The following is a 19,255-nucleotide window of genomic DNA, read 5'->3' on the forward strand; positions in this document are numbered from 1 at the left end:
TCCATCGATAGGGTCTTATCTGGTGAGAACCAAGAACAGCAAGTGCCTGCATTGCTTTGAAGGGCCTCTTCCATTCAAAGCCGTCAGCTGTAAGGAGGTGACTGCTCCTGGCCCTGCGGCTTTTGTTTATTAAGTATTCCAGAAACAGCGTTCCCCAGTGATGCAGCCACTCCTTTCAAACGTTTTAAAAATTCTTTAACTGGCTTACAGATGGCAGGTTTCCATATGGCTGAGATCTCTACAGTCAAGACAAATGTTTCTACCTATCGGTTGCTTTCCTGTGGTATGTCATAGCCACTCAAAAGTCTCAGTAATAGACATGAGGATGTAAATCAGCCATTCTGGGAATTCCAAGAGCTTCGCCTACAGGAGGCCATTGAAACTCACTGATGATCACATCCCCTGATGTAAAATGGAAGAGTGTCCGCACACAACCTAAATACATCTTCTTGTGCATCTTTAACCATCTCTAGATGACCTGATATACCTAATAAAATCTAAATAGCTGTTACCCTGCATCGTTGGTGGGGTGGTGATGAGGGAAATCTGCACATGACCTAAAGAGGTGTGCTTTTCTTTCTTTCTTTCTTTTTTTTTCCAAACATTTCTCATCGTTGTGGGTTGAATCTGTGGCTGTATCTAGAGGGCTGACTGGAATTATATCAGCTGGGTGAACAGCATTGGTAGGGAGCTGCACCGTCCAGTTGTAAGGGAAGAGAGAACAAAAGGGCAGGTTCCGGGATGAAGGTAGGATTTTGGGAAACCTTCCAGGAAGAAGAAAGGAAGGCTCCTCCTTTGGTACCCCCTCCCTCCCCTCTATAAAAAGGACATGGCAACATTTCTCCTTTGCAGGGATGTATGAAGTGATGAGAGGGACCACACGCAGCAATGGGTTCCGGGAAGAACAGCTGCCTGCAGAGCTGAATCGGGATGAGGTGTGGAGCAGGCTGGGCCACTGGAGGGAGCTCGCCTTCGCTGAACTCCTAGCTGCATTGTCACCTGCGCACCTAGCTCAGGTACCTTGTGAAGCACTCACTGCCCGGGTTTTCCAGACAGGGAGAAACACCAGTGCTAGAAAACAGGCTGGAGAGCGCCTCTAAGGCTCTGGAAGCCTGCACAGGCTTAGCCAACAGGGAACAATCTGGAAACACAGAAGTGGTGCAGAGATGGTGTCGTTCAGGTCATGGGGCAAGAGGTGATGATGGGGGACCGAGGGTGGGGTCCATAATCAGATCTTCCCAGTCCCCTGTGCTCAGCAATAGATGAGTCGTGGGTCCTGACCTGTCTCCAGGTGTTGGAAGTCCAGGTGCCTCCGGAGGTTCTCCAAGCTCCCTCTGGTAAGGGCTTGTTCAGTTCTGCTTTTGTGTGTTACACTTAATACTGTCAAAAGCAATCATAGCCGAGAGTGGGAGACCCAGCTTGGGGAGAGCCGTGCAGAGGTACCCAACAGTGGCCAGTGATGCCTGGTTCTGTGTGTAGGAGAAAAAAGGAGGAGTGGGTAGGAAGAGCCATGAGCTAACTCTGCCTGAAAGATGAAAAGCTATTTCTTCGCTTTGCCAGAGGAGGAAGGCAGCCTAGGGAGAGGGGGCGAAGGCACTAGCGACATACGGGTGCTGACACCAGCCCACCGCACCCAAGGCGACCGTGCGCGCGCGCATGCTCTGCCCCCTGGTGGCGAGGCCGCTCTGTGCACACAGCCCACAGCTCCTTTGTTCTGAGGCTGCTGTTGTGCTTATCACTACGTATTCTGCAGGATCTGGGCAGGCAGGACTGGGTGTGCTAGAAGAGCCCGTGAACCCGAGTTCCAATCTCCAACCGTTACTCCAAGACCTCCAAGTCGCCTCAGAGTTTCGGTTTCAGCAAGACCAAAATGGAGGTGAAAAGCACAGGCTTGATTGTGTTATGAGAAGCTGGCAGGAACCATCCTACTCCACCCAATCGCCGGTGTAGCATTTTAGAGAGTATCTGGGGTTGCTACCCACCAACCTACTGCCAGTTCGTTCTCATGCCACTGGCTCCTCTCCTCCTTCCTTCTCGCCTTGGAAGCCAATTTAGTGAACAAAGAACACATTTTGTTAATTGAGGACGCTCCAGGGACCTCACTGAACCTCCCAACACGGTTTCTAAGCAATGCCATACTCTTTTTGTTGTTGTTGTTTTTTGTTTGTTTTGTTCTTTGAGACAGGGTTTCTCTGTGTAGTCCTGGCTGATCCTGGAACTCACTCTGTAGACCAGGCTGGCCTCGAACTCAGAAATCCTCCTGCCTCTGCCTCCCGAGTGCTGGGATTAAAGGTGTGCGCCACCACGCCCGGCAATGCCATACTCTTGAGCGGACGCTGAAAGAACGACACGTCTCTTACCTTTAGCCTGCATCCTCAGAAGTGTGTGGAGGTGGGCTTGTCTTCATCTCTTCCTAGAGACAGATCCGCCACTAATCCACCTTGAAACCATTTTAGGTTCTATTCTGACATGGGATGGTGGGAAAGTGAATGAGAAAAAGATAGGAAGGAAGATAGGATAAAAGAGAAGCGAAGAGAAGATAAAAGGTCCCTCCTAGGGTTGACAGAGCAGAATCCTCCAGGCCTAAAGAGCAGGTGAAACGCATGATCAAACCACTGAGGCCGGAAGTCTGGCATCAGTGCAGGCAGGCTGGGTCCTTCTGAAGCCCCTCTCCTCAGCTCTCTGATGGCACCATCTCCCTTCCTCCTCACTTCTGCCCCGTCTCCTAGCACCTGTCCTCATGAGGACACCAGTCATGTGAAATAGAGACTCAACGAACTCTTTTTAATTTAGCTGCCTTCTCTCTAAATGCAGCCACATTTTGAGATGCAGGGATAAGAACTTCAACAGAGTGCATTTTGTTGGGGCATGGTTTGGCCCATACAGAAAGGCGGGAAGAGGAGGGTTAGAGAAGAGCCAGAATCCATATTATATAGTGTTGCCTCTGGCCAGCGTTTGGATGATATCCCTGTAAACATAATTGGGAATTTCAATGTCAGGAAATTTCTAAGGAATATTTGGATCTCATCCCACCTAGATTCACACTCTGACCCAATGGAGTTCTCGTCCCCCCTGTATTAGCTCTGCTGTCCCCACACTGTCCACTTTCCTTCCTTACTGTTGTTAGTGCCTCACCTTGACTCAGCTGTAAACCTTTGATGTGGGTGAAAACCTTGTGGCCCTTCTGCAGGGGGTTTAGGTAGCCCTAGATGTGAATCCAAGGTCTGCCATCTTAAAACTGTGTGTGATTTTGTTCTTGGAGAGGTATCTTCTGTGTACCACAGTGTCTCCCTTTGTGAAACTGCCATTGCAGTGCCTGCTCTTTAAAACCAGGTTAAGTATGCTGGCGGTGGTGGCACATGCCTTTAATCCCAGCACTCAAGAGACAGAGGCAGGTGGATTTCCATGAGTCTAAGGTCAGCTTGGTCTACAGAGTAAGTTACAGGAGAGCCAGGACTATACAGTGAAACCTGTCACTAAATATCAAACAGGGCTCTGGTCCTTCCTTCTCCCAGGGGCTGTTTTGCCACTGGCCCATGATGACAAAGAGAGCAGGGGTTCAGACGGCCTAGAGGGTGACAGTGACAATCATATCCATCCAGGATCAGCTTCAGCCAGGGAGCTCAATAATTTTTTTGTTTGTTTGTTTGTTTTTTTGTTTTTTGAGACAGGGTTTCTCTGTGTAGCCCTGGCTGTCCTGGAACTCACTCTGTAGACTAGGCTGGCCTCGAACTCAGAAATCCACCTGCCTCTGCCTCCCAAGTGCTGGGATTAAAGGTGTGCGCCACCACCGCTCAACGAGGGAGCTCAATTTTATTTGGGGTCAATGATGCTTATATAAAACTTTGAGGAGGGGATAGGAATATGCCTTTGCCAGAGTGGGCAAAGACCATTGGCTGAAGACTAGGGTTCCTGGATACCTCATTAGCATGTGGAGGCATTCCAGGAATCTCAGATGCTTTCTGAATGGGTTTCTTATCAGGGGAAAGGGAGTTGAACTTATAATTTCTCTAAGGGCTACATGACATTCCTCAGGGAGGAGGTGTGAGGTCTGGGGTCCCCCCAAACAGAGAAGAGGAAACCTCACTGACAAAGGGAGACTGCACTTTTGCACCAAGCTCAGGGTTTTCTGACAAAGACTAGGCTAAGATTAAATGTAATGAAGTTGGACGAAAGAAATAGCTCAGTGACTAAGAGCACACACTGCTCTCTCGATGAAGACCAGGTTCTGTCTCCAGCACCCAACTGCCTGGAACATCAGCTCTTGGGAGTCTAACACCCTCTTCTGGCCTCTTCAGGCATCTGCACATCACACACAGACACACACAGACACACGCAGACACACACAGACACACACATACACACATGCACACACAAATGCACATCATTAAAAATAAAATATTTTTAATTAAAAAATCTAAATCAAATGAAATTACTTATGGATCAAAAGCCTGACCCAGAAAGGCCTAAATAAGTGTGTCAGTCTGTGTGGTGACACTGGCCTCCCTCTGCAGTCTGTGTGGTGACACTGGCCTCCCTCTGCAGTCTGTGTGGTGACACTGGCCTCCCTCTGCAGTCTGTGTGGTGACACTGGCCTCCCTCTGCAGTCTGTGTGGTGACACTGGCCTCCCTCTGCAGTCTGTGTGGTGACACTGGCCTCCCTCTGCAGTCTGTGTGGTGACACTGGCCTCCCTCTGCAGTCTGTGTGGTGACACTGGCCTCTGCAGACTGCATAGAGTTTGAAGTTTATTTGAGTTCCTGTCACAGCCCTCTTCTCCAGTCCCAGCACTCACCAACAGAGCCATATTGCAGGCAGGCCTCCTGGTTAGAATCACACTGGCAGTGGGTTTGGAGCTTGGAGCTAAGAAGCTGAGAGTCACTCATTTCCATGTTTCCGTTAGCCCCATGCTTGTGGACAAGAGGATTTGCTCTCTTGCCTCAATTCCCCACAAGGGCAGCATGTGGCCTGCAGTGGAGAAGAAAATTGATGTTTCTCAAGTGTCCCTCAGAGCTGAGTGCTCTGAGGTCACATGCAGAGGACCCTGTCCATGCTTAATATCACCACAAATCATCACTGGTAAGATTGAGTCTAATATGAATGGGGAGAAACCGAGGCTGGGACCGGCAAACGCTCACACAGATCAGAGATGGAGATTATAGATTGGAACCCAGGAAGGACCCTGATGAAATTTTCACTTCCCACCAGCAAGCCTGCTTCTGAGAGGAGAACAGAGCCTCCCTGACAGCCCTTTACAAGGCACCACTTGGGCTTTGCAATGTCAAAGTTCTCTGACCCAACTCCAACCACCAGGGACTTGGAAATAGGTGAGAAAGCAAGAAGTCCATGGGACACACACACACACAAGGCAGGATGACTTTTGAAGGAAATGTTTCTAGAGAAAAACTTTGACCCAAATCCCTTGACTCTATTATCACAAGTTAATAGGGAAATGTCTGTTCATTCATTCATTCATTCATTCATTCGACCCGCTGTTGACTTCCTTGCTTATGTTATATTAACTAAATTTACTAGTAGCGCCATGGGGGAGACTAATGATGGGGCCTGGAGGGAGACAAGCGCCAGCGTCTACTTTCAAGGGAGGGGAGACAGCAAACACAGAGTGTCTGGTCTATCTTGTAGCAAATACATGGTGTCTGGTCTATCTTGTAGCAAATACAAGGTGTCTGGTCTACCTTGTAGCAAATACACGGTGTCTGGTCTATCTTGTAGCAAGAATGCTGGAAACAATGTAGGGGGAAGCAAAAGCACAGAAAGCCTCCGGGGCCTGCAGGAATAGTGTGAGGGTTTGTGTGTGTCAGGGGCAAAAGGTCAACTCTGTCACCTTAGTCTCAGAAGAGACTGGAGAGAGTACCCGAGCCTGTCTCTGCCTGCTTGGGAGGCACGGTGGCAGGGATAGGAATAAATGTGAATGAATGGCCATGGGTCAGATGGTGCGTCTTTGCAGAGCTGAGCAAGGATGCAGATTTTATTCATGCAAAGCAGAAGCCTCTGGAGAGGACCAGGAGCAGAGGAATACGACTGTGTATTCCTTTAAAGGATAAAATCATCAGCTTCATGGCTATTGCAGCCAGGAGGCCCCAAGATGCTGCTCTGCACATATATACACTGTGGCTCCCTGGGGTAGTTGTTATATGTGCTGCTCACACTTTAGCAAGTGAAGCCACTGTCTCTGACGCTGATTGGTTGATACCCGTAGGGGAGGGAACCAAAGATGGGCATCAGCAGTCTGGACAGTGCCTCTGGTCTGGCTTTTGTGCTGTCAACCCATGTGTCTGGTATGTGTCTGGCTCAACCATGAGGAGGCACTGCACACTGAGCACAGTAGTGAAGAAATCAAGTCAGTACTAGATTCTAGTTCAACCGAGTGGCCAGCTTGTGTATCTCCAGCAGGCATTGTCGCCTTACTCAGCCGTGAGCACTACAATAATGACCTGTTTGGCAAAAATACATTCATTGGTGCAATCGTGGTATGGGTGACTTAAAGGTAACCAACAGATATCTCATTGGGTTTAAAGTCTGCTCCACAGTAAAGAACTGATCCCTAGTACTGTAAACCTAGCCAAGAACCCTAGGGAGAGCCTGCTATGGTCATTTCTGCTAATTGATACAGTATCTAATTGATTTTGTATAAGTATAGAAGCTTCTTTTTGCAGTGGATGGAGGTTGACACAGAGAACCACAAATGAGCAATGTGTAGAGAATAAAAGGCTGCAGAGTGCCCAAATGGGACACCCTTTGTCGCTAAGGTTCAGGGAACGTCATGGAAGAGGGGGTGGAAAGACTAAGAGCCAGAGGTTAGAAGGATAGTTGTAAAACAATTTCTTTCTGGACTTGACAGGCAATTGCACTCACGAACTCCTGACGGTTGTGATTCCCTACACAAGACCTGTACAGCATCAGCGTAGTAGACACTTGATCATGGGCAGAAGGCGTCTCACAAGCTCTCACTTCCAGATGACAAACCAGAGAGTTGACAGCTGCCAAGGAGAAAGTCAGCTTTGTTCAAGGGTATGGCCTGTGCATGTTGTCTGTGTTACATGGACAGTCAGTCATACATCCAAATGCATTCACATGTGTTCAAGTGTCCTAACTGGACCCAAGAAAGGCTATGTGGCTAAAGGGGAATAAAGAATGTGTTTGAGTGAAGTAAATTACATTCTGTAGGAAGGAAAAAATTAACAGTATGGGCTGGAAAGATGGCTCAGGAGTTAAGAGCGCTTGTTGCTCTTCCACAGAACCTGAGTTCAAATCCCAGCAAATGAATTAGGTGACTCACAACTGCCTGTAACTATAGCTCCAAAGGATAGTGTGTGTGTGTCTGTGTGTCTGTGTGTCTGTGTGTGTGCATGTGCGTGTGCATGTGTGTGTCTGTGTGTATGCGTGTGTGTGCGCACACACACACACACATAAACAAAAACGGTAAATCCTTGAGAAAACCTTGTATAATAATTAAATTTAAATTTAAAAGCAGGAAGTGGCGTGCAACTTCTGAGAGGAATGTGTTCTTCAATGTACATTTCTGTAAAGTCCACTTAACCTATTACCCCATTCAGCTCAGATTCTTATCTGTTTGATTTTTGTCACAATTATCAATTGTTGAAAATGGCATGTTGAAGAAAACGATTTCTGTAGCTTTGGGGACTCTACATTTAGTGTTTTAGCTTTATTAATCCCTGTGATCAGTGTGTATGTGTGTAGAATGTAATCTTCATGGTGGATTGCTTCCTGTTAGCATGGAGTGATCCATTTCATACTAAACTTCTGAAAAGCATCACCTTATAGTGAGTTTTGTTAGACATTAGAACGACTCGATTCTTGTTTCTATTTACCTGGGCGACTTTTCCCATCTGTTCACTGTGAGGTAATGCCTGTCTTTTATGGTGAGGTACAGTCCCTGAAGAAAAGTAAATAGATCTTACATTTTAACCTAAACTGTTAGTCTGTTTCTTTTGATAGAGACTTGTGGCCACTGGCATTCAGAGTAACTGTGGGAAGGTGTACACTCTTTAAATGTATTTGTTCTTTCGCAATTTCACACACAAACATGCACGTGTGTGTGTGTGTGTGTATGTATGTATGTGTGTGTGTGTGTGTGTGTGTGTGTGTGTGTGTGTGTGTATTCATTCTTTGATCATAGCCCCATCCTTTTCCTTTCTGGTTTCCTTCCCTCTCTCACTAGATCCCTCTTCCTAATACCCCACCATACTTTCATTTCTTCTTTGCATGTGGTGTCTAATTGTGGTTGCATGAACATAGGAAGGGGTTTTTTACTCGAGTGGGGCAACAACACATAGAGGAGTTTACCACACTGCCTATAGCTCTGCAGAGAACACATTTTATCCGGCAAGTTGATATGGTAGCTACCTCTGCTGATAGTGAAAGGGGAGAAAAGATATATTCAATGTGACCACGTGGGAATAAGAACAGAGATGCAGTGACACACCCCAAGTTCATCTTCCAGAAGGAACGTACCTATCCCCAGTGCTGTGTTAGTGTTTTCCTAGCCTTCATTCATTTAGCAGTGTTTCTAGCATGATTTCTTCATTCCTGTTGGTCCTGTAGATGTGTTTATCTTACTCTTCAGTCTAAATTATTCCTACCAGTGTCTTCTGAAGGCAGCTTAGTGGTCATGAATTGTTTGTCCTGTTTCTGTCATGGAAAGGTTTTTTGCCCCCCCCCCCTTCAAAAAAATGAAGACAGTTTTGCTAAGAATAGTATTCTAGGTTGGCAGCATTGAAGTTTTAGAACTTGAAATACATCATTCCAAGCCCTTCTAGATTTTCCGTACAGAAATCAGCTGTTGTTCTGATAGGCTTGCTTTACATGATTTGGGGTTTCTTGCTTACAGCTTTCAATAGGGTTTTTTGTTTTGTTTTGTGTATTTGGTGATTTAGTGATAGAATAGCATGCAACTTTGCTATTTAGTTTTCTAAACACCTCTTCTGTTTGGATGGGAATTTTTTCCCTTAGATTTAGAGGATGTTCTATGATGTTATTTTAAATGGTTTTTTTATGCCTTTGGCATGAAATTCTCCTCTTCCTTTTATTCCAACAATCAGATTTTCCCTTTCATAAGTACTCCAAAGGTCTCACCTGTTTCACTCATGCCTTTTTAATTAATCTGTCTTTGGCACCGCTGGATGTCCTCGTTCATCTCTCCTCTCTACAAGCCCCGATGTTACACCCTCTCTGTGACTGACCCATTGACAAGGCTCACAAGTGAGCATTTTATTTGACTTCATGAATGTCTGTTTCCAGTATTACAATGCTCTGGTTACAATATTTTGTTGCTGTGGTTAATCACTACAACCAAAAGCAGCTGATAAAAGGAAGAGTTTATTTTGGCTTATAGATCCAGAGAGAGAGAGAGAGAGAGAGCCCATAGTGTCAGGAGAATAATGGCATCGGGTGGCCAAGAAGAAAGCTAAGAGATCACAGTGTCAACTGTGAGCACGAAAAAGAGGGTGACCTGGGAGTTGGGTGAGGTTATGAACTCTCACACCCCTGGTAAGGCACTTCCTCCAACAAGGCTGCCTACCTCAGTGTCTTAGTTAGGGTTTTACTGCTGTGAACAGACACCATGACCAAGGCAAGTCTTATAAAAAAAAAAAAACAACATTTAATTGGGGCTGGCTTACAGATTCAGAGGTTCAGTCCATTATCATCAAGGTGGGAGCATGGCAGGATCCAGGCAGGCATGGCGCAGGAGGAGCTGAGAGTTCTATGTCTTCATCCAAAGGCTGCCAGTGGAAGACTGACATCCAGGCAACTATGGTGAAGATCTTATACCCACACCCACAGTGACACACCCATTCCAACCAGGTCACACCTTCAGATGGTGCCACTCCCTGGTCCAAGGATATACAAACCATCACACTCAGCGAACAGTGCCACCAACTAGGGGCCAAGTGTTCAACCACCCAAGCCTGTGGGAGACATTCCTATTCAAATCATCATATGTAGGTTTGTAGGAAGCACAGCACAAAGTAAGCATTGGAGGAACCAGGATTGTTAAGCAAACAAACTCGTTTTCTTCGACAGAAAGAAGAATAACACATGATCACCCAGAACTCTGGAGGGAAATGGTCAAACAACCTGGTGATCCGTTGCTATTCTACTGGGAGCCAACCTCCACCTGAATTGCCCCCAAATCTTGAGACTTGTTTAGGCCTCGATCTTGGGCTTTGCCTCTCAGTGAATAGAACTCATCCTTATGAGAGCGACCCCATGGGCTTTGAATGCTGCGCTGATAGAAACCATCGTTGTGCTTATTTCAAATTCTCCCTCTCTAGGTCCTGAGCCCTGCTTCCCAGTCAAAAGGTCTTGGGGACTTTGCTATAGCAGGGTATTTCACAAGGGACTTTTTATGTAGCTGTCCATGGGGCTTCATTATGAAAATTGTCATGTGGAAAGTTTTTACCCAAAGTTTTACTGTGTTGATTTAAATGCATAAGAAAAGCAAACCACAAGGTCTTTAGCTTTGACCCAGTCTGACTGACCAAGTCCAGCTCCATTGAGCTTTCATTTTTCCTGACGTGATCCCTGCAGGAACACCCCCAACCCCAACACGGCTTGTTTGTGTTGGTTGGTTTTTGGATACAGGCTCTCTCTGTATAGCCCTGGCTGCCCTAGAACTCACACAGTAGACCAGGCTGGCCTTGAATGCAGAGATCTGCCTGTCTCTACCTCCTGTGTGCTGTGCCACTATCACCCAGCACAGCTTAGTTTTTCTTCAGTTTCCAACTCCCTAATGAACTTCATTTCACAGCCAGTGTTGACTTCCTTGCTTCATTTAGCTGTCTGTGTGTTCTCAGAGCTTATTTGGGAATTAATTTTTGTCCTCTTAGACTTCTTTGAATATATTTATAATCTTTCACTTGTATCCCTAATCCCCAAATTAGGAGCTGACCCTGTGGGGCTGGTAGTTTTTGGAGGGCAAATGATTTCTATGATTTCAGTGGTTGTGCATTAAAACTTGAATATCTGGTGTTAGGTTATTGTTTAAAATATGTCATTTTTATTCTTTCAATGGAGTTGTTTGTAGCGTTTGAAAGGGATGAGGCCGTGGTCAAGTCAAGATATAATTTTCCTCTGTTAGGTTGCTATTCCTCTCACCACACTGTGTCCCAGTACTTCCTTGAGAGTAGAGTACCGTCTACAACTACAGTAACTATCATCCCACTATGAAAATACAGTAACAGTCAAGTAACAAACAGCACTGTAGTGGTTTGAAAGAAAATGGCCTCTGGACCACAGAGAATGGCACTATTAGGAGGTGTGGCCTTGTTGGAGGAAGAGTGTGCCATTTACTTCTGCTGCCTGCCATTCTGGATGTAGAACTCTCTGCTTCTTCTCCAGCACCATATCTGCCTGCACGCTATCATGCTTTCTACCATAATGATAATGGACTGAACCTCTGAAATGTAAGCCAGTTCCAGTTACAATATTTTCCTTTATAAAGGTTGCCATGGTCTTGGTTTTTCTTCATAGCAATAGGAAGCCTAAATTAGACAGAAGCTGGTACCAGGAGTGGGGTATTGCTGTGATAGGTCTGACTATGTTTGTTTAGAGGAATGTGGACTTTGGAATTTTGGACTAGAAAAGCAGGTGAACAGTTTAAATGGGGCTTAATGGGCCACTGTAGTAGGAAGATGGAAGACTGTGGTGCTGAGGGTAATGTGGACACTGGGGGCCTAGCTCCAGATGTTTTAAAGGAGAGCAATATCAATCTGTGGCCTAGAGATTGTCCTTGTGACATTTTGGCAAAGAATGTGGTTGCTTTTTGCCCTGTCCAAAAAGTCTGCCTAAGGCTAAATTAAAGAGTTTTTGGTTAATTGCATTAGCAGAGGAAATCCCAAAACAGCCTAGTATTGACTCTGTCAAGTATTAGTAGTGTTTGCTCTTAAGAAGATCTATAATGAAAAGGAGCAAGCTGGGGGGTGGGGTATAGAATTTGAGGAGAGGGGCTGGTGAGATGGCTCAGTGGGTAAGAGCACCCGACTGCTCTTCCGAAGGTCCGAAGTTCAAATCCCAGCAACCACATGGTGGCTCACAACCATCTGTAACAAGATCTGACGCCCTCTTCTGGTGTGTCTGAAGACAGCTACAGTGTACTTACATATAATAAATAAATAAATCTTAAAAAAAAAAAAAAAAAAGGAATTTGAGGAGAAAGGGTCCACCAGGAAATGGCATGATGTTAAATCCTGCGTTCAAGAGATAATTAAAGAAAAGCCTGATGTTGAATAGAATAAAGGATTTGGTGACCTGGGGCAAGACCGCCCCCCCCCCGCCCCCCCAGCTAAACTTCCAACTTATAAAAGGGAATTAAAGAACAGCTTTGGTCCAGGCATGAGGGTGCACACTTTTAATCCCAACAATCAGAAGGCAGATGCTGGCAGGTCTCTAAATCCAAGGGCATCTTGGTCTACAAAGCTCCAGAACAGACAAGCTTAAGCAGCTAAAGGAAACCATCAAAAACAGAATGCTAGTGAACATGTATTTAACAAGGGGACCATGCTCCAGCCCAAAATGTTGCAAGTACTAGAGTCATGCGATACCTGCCAAGGATATCTGTTAACAGGATATGGAACAAGCCCAAGAGAAGAAGTGTGTCACAGTCAACAAAGCTGAAAGGAGATGGAAATCTGAATAATGTTTGACACCAGACAGGGAGTTGCAGGGTTTGACATTTGCCCTGCTGGTTTTTGGTCTTGTTTTGGTCAGTGTTTTGTCACTATGTTTCTTTTCTCCCACTTGGAATGACAATATATAATCTTATACACCCCCCCCCCAAGGTCACCGAAAGCACATCTTGCTTTTGTCTTGTTCGTTTTAAATTTTTGCAGACTGATGTGAAGTGGGCTTGTGCAGACCTTGTCACCACTGAGGTGGGGCCACCTGCGGTGCAGCTTTCTGACTTGGCTGGCTTTTTTTTTTTTAGCTGTCCTGGAACTCACTTTGTAGACCAGGCTGGCCTCGAACTCAGAAATCCACCTGCCTCTGCCTCCCGAGTGCTGGGATTAAAGGCGTGTGCCACCATGCCCGGCTGGGCTGGCTTCTTTTGATGTGTGTTAACTGCCCTGCTCTTCTCCAAGATCCTGCTGCCTACTGAGACACCTTTGAGACAATCCATGGGCGACTTCGGGCTGGCAACAGGCACCAAGAATGGATTGGCGGGGGATGGGCCTTCCCCCTTTATAAGCACAATCTCTTAGTAAACTCACGGGCCTTGATCAGAGAAAATTTGTCTTGGCTTCATTATTTCTCTCACCGTCTAGTCTCTCTTTCAGCCCCAACCTGCCTTCCAGGACTACCGGTTCATGTAGGCCCCAGGAGGTTTACAACTACAGATTGGCGCCTGAATCAGGGACCTGGAAACGGTGGGAAAACACTGAGGGACCACTGTCTTGGGTGGAGCTCCACGAGAAGGGAAGGACAAGAAGATCATATCGGGCATGGTGAGCAACGGGTATTTATGCTAGCGCTGGTTTTAAACTTCATTTTTTAAAGTGTTGCTGGAGGTGCGATAGGATACGGGCTAAGTTGGAACAGTGCTGACCAGTGCTGGGTCCACTTAGGGTTTAGCAGCGAAATATGGGACTAGAAACTTCAAAACAGGCGGTTGTCTTCAGTCAAGAACTGCATCAGGCAAGAGGAATAGGGTTTAAAATAATAAAATAAAATAAAATAAAATAAAATAAAATAAAATAAAATAAAATAGAGGAAAATGGATTTTGAAACTCTCCCAGAGACAGAGAAATCGGGGGATGCCCTGTTTTATTCTCTCTGGCCCCTACAGCAGTCGTTCTCTGCCCTCTTTGTGTTGTCTCATGTCTGGTGCACCATGTTCACGTGTCAATTCATGTGTATTTTGTTTCATTGTCTGAATGACTGGATGTTCTGTGTTTCATGTTGGAAAATAAAAATGGCTAAGACTTTATCTGCTGGTTCAGCAAAGCCCGAGAGTGGCCCACACTTTAGTCATGAATCAAGCACAGCAGGAAAGCCCCTGCTGAAAAAAAAAAAACTGTTTTTAAAGAAAAGGAGTCTGCAACCTCTTAGTTCTGAGGCAAATAAGCTGATAGTTGTTTTTTCCGAGAAAATTCTCTGCAATCATGATTATTGTGTTTAGCAAATGACAAAGTGCTTTTTTATCTTATAAATATAGCTAGAAAATTTAAAATTCTTTGATTAGTCTAAATTTATAGGATTCCTGTAGCCACTTAATTTGTTTTTTACTGGTCTTAAAGGTGTTATATGCTCTGCATGTCTTCATCATAGAATATTAGCTTATAAAATATTGGGTATGATTAAAAGGGTGTAACATTGGTAGCAAGACAACTTTAAATTGGTAACTCAAGTTTGGAGTCTTTCAAACACGTGGCATAAAGCAGGCCAAAAAACTAGGCCTCTAAGGATACTTCTAGCTGAGATAATATTTAATGTGATTCTTATCCTAAAAAGTAGATTTAGAGATAAGATTTAAAACAATATCTCTTTAATGAAGCATTAAAATTTGCACTGTCATGCATTCATAGGTATAAATTGGCAGCCAAACTTTGTAACATGATAGTGATGTGTCTAATATTGATTTTAAATATTATAAATTGTTTTAAAATGGGTTTTGCTTTCCCAAAGTTGTAGTTATAGTCTAATATTGCAAAAGAAACTTAAAAATTCTAAAATCTGTCCTTATGGCAAGAGGAACAAAACTCAGAGCAGCCTCAGCAAAGCTTGTGCGATGTTTCTTTTGTTTTGCAAACAGTGCCTAGGGAAGTTCTTGCCTGCCTTCAGGGGAATTTCTCGTTAGCTAAAAGAACACTGTTGCAGATCTATCCAGATGTTGTTCTAAATAAAGTTTAAATTCAGAATTTATAAAAGGTCAACCAGGCTGTAGAACTTATAAAGGCATTACAATCTGGCTTGCCTACTTCATGTAAAGTTATTATAGATTTAAAAGTTAGTTTTTTTCCTTTGCATTCTGATAATTGTAAAGGGTTTACTTCTAGTGAACTGGTGATCACTGGAAAATTTTGCCTCGAGGTATGGCTAATATAGCTTTACATTATGTAAGAAAAAATTTTATTGTCTCTGCTTCAATACAAGAAGCTAAGAGTTTGAATCTTTCAGTGTATAGTTTCCTAAGTAGAAAGTATTTCATTAGCTAATGCCTCTAAAGGGAAGTTTACTTCAAATTTTTTCTCTCACACAATGAGCTTTAAAGTTCTGGGGAGTAGCTGTTGCTCCAGAAAAGATTCAGAGGCAATATCTTTTTAATATTTAGGGTTTTAGTTATACTAGAAAATCGTGGTACAGAAAATCTAACAAAGAGAAATTGATTTCTTCAAAATTTTATTTTCAAAAGCTTTCAGGAGATGTTAATTGGCTAAGACCTCACCTTAAGGTCTTAAAGTGACTTAAACCTTTGTTGGATGTTATCTTGAGAGACACAAATTAACTTGTAAAAAACAAAAGGCTTTCCAAAAAATAAAGGAAGCTTTTATATCTCTGTGTCTTCTGCTTGTGCAAGCTCACAGTTACTGCCGCTGCACTGTGCCTGCCTGCCTGCTACCATGATTTCCACCTATGATAGAATTAGACGAATGTACTAACCCTGTGAAACTGTACGCAAGCCCCCACTAAATGCTTTTCTTTTATACGTTTCCTTGGACGTGGTGTCTCTTCACAGCTATAGAGCAGTAACTAAGTTGTGCTAGATAAGGAATGCAGACTATGAGCACTGCCTGCCCTGGGGACTGGACTGACTCTGTGTTCCTTGTCCACTGCCAGGAGCCTGAATCACAGCTGAAAGTGTCTTTGCAATAGGCAATCCTCTTCTCTCCTAAGGGCCTTCTTTAGGGGGATGGGGCTGCAGGTGTGATCGGGTCAGTGTGTAGCACTTCACAGGTAGAGTCTCTGATGCTTGTCACATCTCTTTCTTTGTTTGTTTTTTTCGAGACAGGATTTCTCTGTATAGCCTTGGCTGTCCTGGAACTCACTTTGTAGACCAGGCTGGCCTCGAACTCAGAAATCTGCCTGCCTCTGCCTCCCTAGTGCTGGGATTAAAGGCGTGCGCCACCACACCCGGCTGCTGGTCACATCTCTTGATGGACTTTCAGGAGGTCAACCATTGTCTAGGGTGCTGCTTGAATCCTGTTTAGGAGTTTCCCTGCAAACTCTGGCTCCCACTGGGTTTTCAGGTTGCTGGGTCCTGTAGCTCTGAATCAAGTTCCTTTCCTATGGTCTGGCAGGTGTCTGTGTACAGACCCAGAATGTGTGTTCTGATGGTCGTATGAGTGCAACACACAGAGGATCTTAAGCCACCCACGTGCTGATACAGTGGACGTATCAACTAGTTTTCTGTGGTAGTGATAAAACAGGTTACCAAAGCAGCCTGTAGAAAAAAGACTTATTTTGTAGACAAGTTTCAGAGGGATAAGAGTCTGTTGTGAGACAGGCGGTGGTGGCGCACGCCTTTAATCCCAGCACTAGGGAGGCAGAGCAGGCGGATTTCTGGGTTCGAGGCCAGCCTGGTCTACAAAGTGAGTTTCAGGACAGCTACACAGAGAAACCCTGTCTCAAAAAAAACAAAAAACAAAAACAAAAAGAAGAAGAAGAAGAAGAAGAAGAAGAAGAAGAAGAAGAAGAAGAGGAGGAGGAGGAGGAGGAGGAGGAGGAGGAGGAGGAGGAGGAGGAGGAGTCTGTTGTGGCTTGTAAGTGTGGTAACGCGCTACAGTCATGCTGGCAGAGCAGGAAGCTAAAAGTTTGTTTGTCTGCCTGCCTGTTATTTGTTTGTGTGTGTGTGTGTGTGTGTGTGTGTGTGTGTGTGTGTGTGTGTGTGAGACAGGGTCTCACTATGTAGCCCTGGCTAACCTGGAATTCTATGTAAACCAGGCTTTCCTAGAAATCACAGAGCTATGCATGCCTCTGTCTCCTGAGTGCTGGGATTAAAGGCCTGGCTGAGACATTACATCTTGAGCTGGAAGCAAAAAGCAAGGAAAAAGAACTGGAAGAAGGTGAGGCTTACTCTCAAAGCCTGCACCCATCGATGTCCCTCCTCCAGAAAGGCTGTGCTGCCCAAACCTCCACAAACAGCGCCACCAGCTGGGGAGTAAGTATCCAAATGCCCGAGACTGTGAGGGACTTTCTCATTCAAATCCATGCAGGGTCTTTTTCAAGCAGCATCTAAGGGCTAACAAGCACCAGCAACGATAGGAGGATTTTCTGGATTCTCTTTCTGACATTGTACCGTTGCCTGGGGATGGCTTCCCCCCTCCCCCACCCCACCCCCCCCACCCCAGATCTTTAAAATGTCAATGACTGAGTGATGGTAAAGATTTTCTAACTCTCTCTAGTTCAGGCAGCAAGCTACCTGTGGTGTCAGGATGCAGCAAAGCCATGTCACACACAATCAAGCATTGTGATGTGATTATACCCTTAGTTGCTGCACAAAGGCCTCACCTGACACCTCAAATGCTCTCTAACGCCACCTTGGTGACATCACCACACTGCCCTAGGACATCGCAAAGCTGCATTTTCAGCATCATGATGCTAAGCTTTTTTCAATACTATGCTTGGCTGTTCCACCCCAGTGATGAAACGTGACATCACAATGCATGTTGCTACCACAATGCCATATTTTAACATGACAAGCTCTAGTGTAACAATACTGAATTTGACATCATGGTGCCCCAATACAACACCACTCTGCTCTCCTGATAAGACCTAAGACTCCATTATGACATCACAAAAATGAATTGTTACATCACAATGCTCCCTTGTGACATACATTGTTGACTTTTGACATCATAGTGCCCCCATCTGCCATTATAATGGCATGCTATGACATCAAAATACTCCATAGTGACAGCCCCCCTGCATGACAGGTGAGGTGTCCCCAGGTCCCAGACATGCAGACAGCAGTCCCCAGCTTGCCTAGCTTCTGCAGTGGACAAGTGAGGGCTTGCTAGGCACCAGTCATCTGGCCCAAGCTTCTCCAGTTGCCCAGCTCCAGATGGTGATGGGCAGGCCCAACCACCCAGCCCACACTTTCCAGTCTACCCAGTTCCTACCACATACAAGGCCCTGCCAGGTCCTGCTCCTAGAGCTAGCCTGTAAGGGGTTTCTACCCAAGAAACCTCCTGGTGCTGACAGACAAGCAGTCCCTAGACTGTCAGTCACGGGCTCACACTCCCCATCAATCAACTAACTGCCAACAGGCAAATCTCAGTGCACAAACATGTCTCCTCAGAAATCACCAATCCCATACTACAGGACCCCAATGAGAAGGGCCTAGAAGAACTTTCAGACGATGAAGTAATAGGAATGATTGATTGATATATAAAGAACTCAAGAAGGTGGACTCCAGAAAATCAAATAACCCCATTAAAAAATGGCGCTCAGAGCTAAACAAAGAATTCTCACCTGAGGAATACCGAATGGCTGAGAAACACCTAAAAAAATGTTCAGCATCCTTAATCATCAGGGAAATGCAAATCAAAACAATCCTGAGATTCCATCTCACACCAGTCAGAATGGCTAAGATCAAAAATTCAGGTGACAGCAGATGCTGGCGAGGATGTGGAGAAAGAGGAACACTCCTCCATTGTTGGTGGGATTGCAAGCTTGTACAACCACTCTGGAAATCAGTCTGGCAGTTCCTCAGAAAATTGGACATAGTACTACCAGAGGATCCCGCAATACCTCTCCTGGGTATATATCCAGAAGATGTTCCAACTTGTAAGAAAGACACATGCTCCACTATGTTCATAGCAGCCTTATTTATAATAGCCAGAAGCTGGAAAGAACCCAGATGTCCCTCAAAATAGGAATGGATACAAAAAACGTGGTACATTTACACAATGGAGTAATACACAGCTATTAAAAAGAATGAATTTATGAAATTCCTAGGCAAATGGTTGGACCTGGAGGGCATTATCCTGAGTGAGGTAACCCAATCACAAAAGAACTCAAATGATATGTACTCACTGATAAGTGGATATTAGCCCAGAAACTTAGAATACCCAAGATATAAGTTACAATTTGCAAAACACATGAAACTCAAGAAGAATGAAGACCGAAGTGTGGACACTTTGCCCCTTCTTAGAATTGGGAACAAAACACCCATGGAAGGAGTTACAGAGACAAAGTTTGGAGCTGTGATGAAAGGATGGACCATCTAGAGACTGCCATATCCAGGGATCCATCCCATAATCAGCCTCCAAACGCTGA

General features: G+C 45.0%; 1 long non-coding RNA gene across 4 annotated transcripts; it reads left to right on the top strand.

Annotated features, from left to right (window-relative positions):
* Positions 1-478: 478 nt before the first annotated feature.
* On the top strand, positions 479-13,244 carry Gm40823. Of its 4 annotated transcripts, none has more exons than XR_872353.2 (4): positions 616-747; positions 853-1,016; positions 6,861-7,030; positions 13,120-13,244. It is a non-coding gene; the product is annotated as a predicted gene, 40823 (long non-coding RNA). The 4 variants fall into 4 exon arrangements; XR_872352.2 differs by lacking the exon at positions 13,120-13,244 and adding an exon at positions 10,064-11,416; XR_872354.1 differs by lacking the exons at positions 616-747; positions 13,120-13,244 and adding an exon at positions 479-565 and having other exon boundaries at positions 6,861-7,246.
* Positions 13,245-19,255: the final 6,011 nt, after the last annotated feature.

This window comes from Mus musculus, chromosome 11 (assembly GCF_000001635.26).
Source record: "Mus musculus strain C57BL/6J chromosome 11, GRCm38.p6 C57BL/6J".
Lineage (NCBI taxonomy): Eukaryota > Metazoa > Chordata > Mammalia > Rodentia > Muridae > Mus > Mus musculus.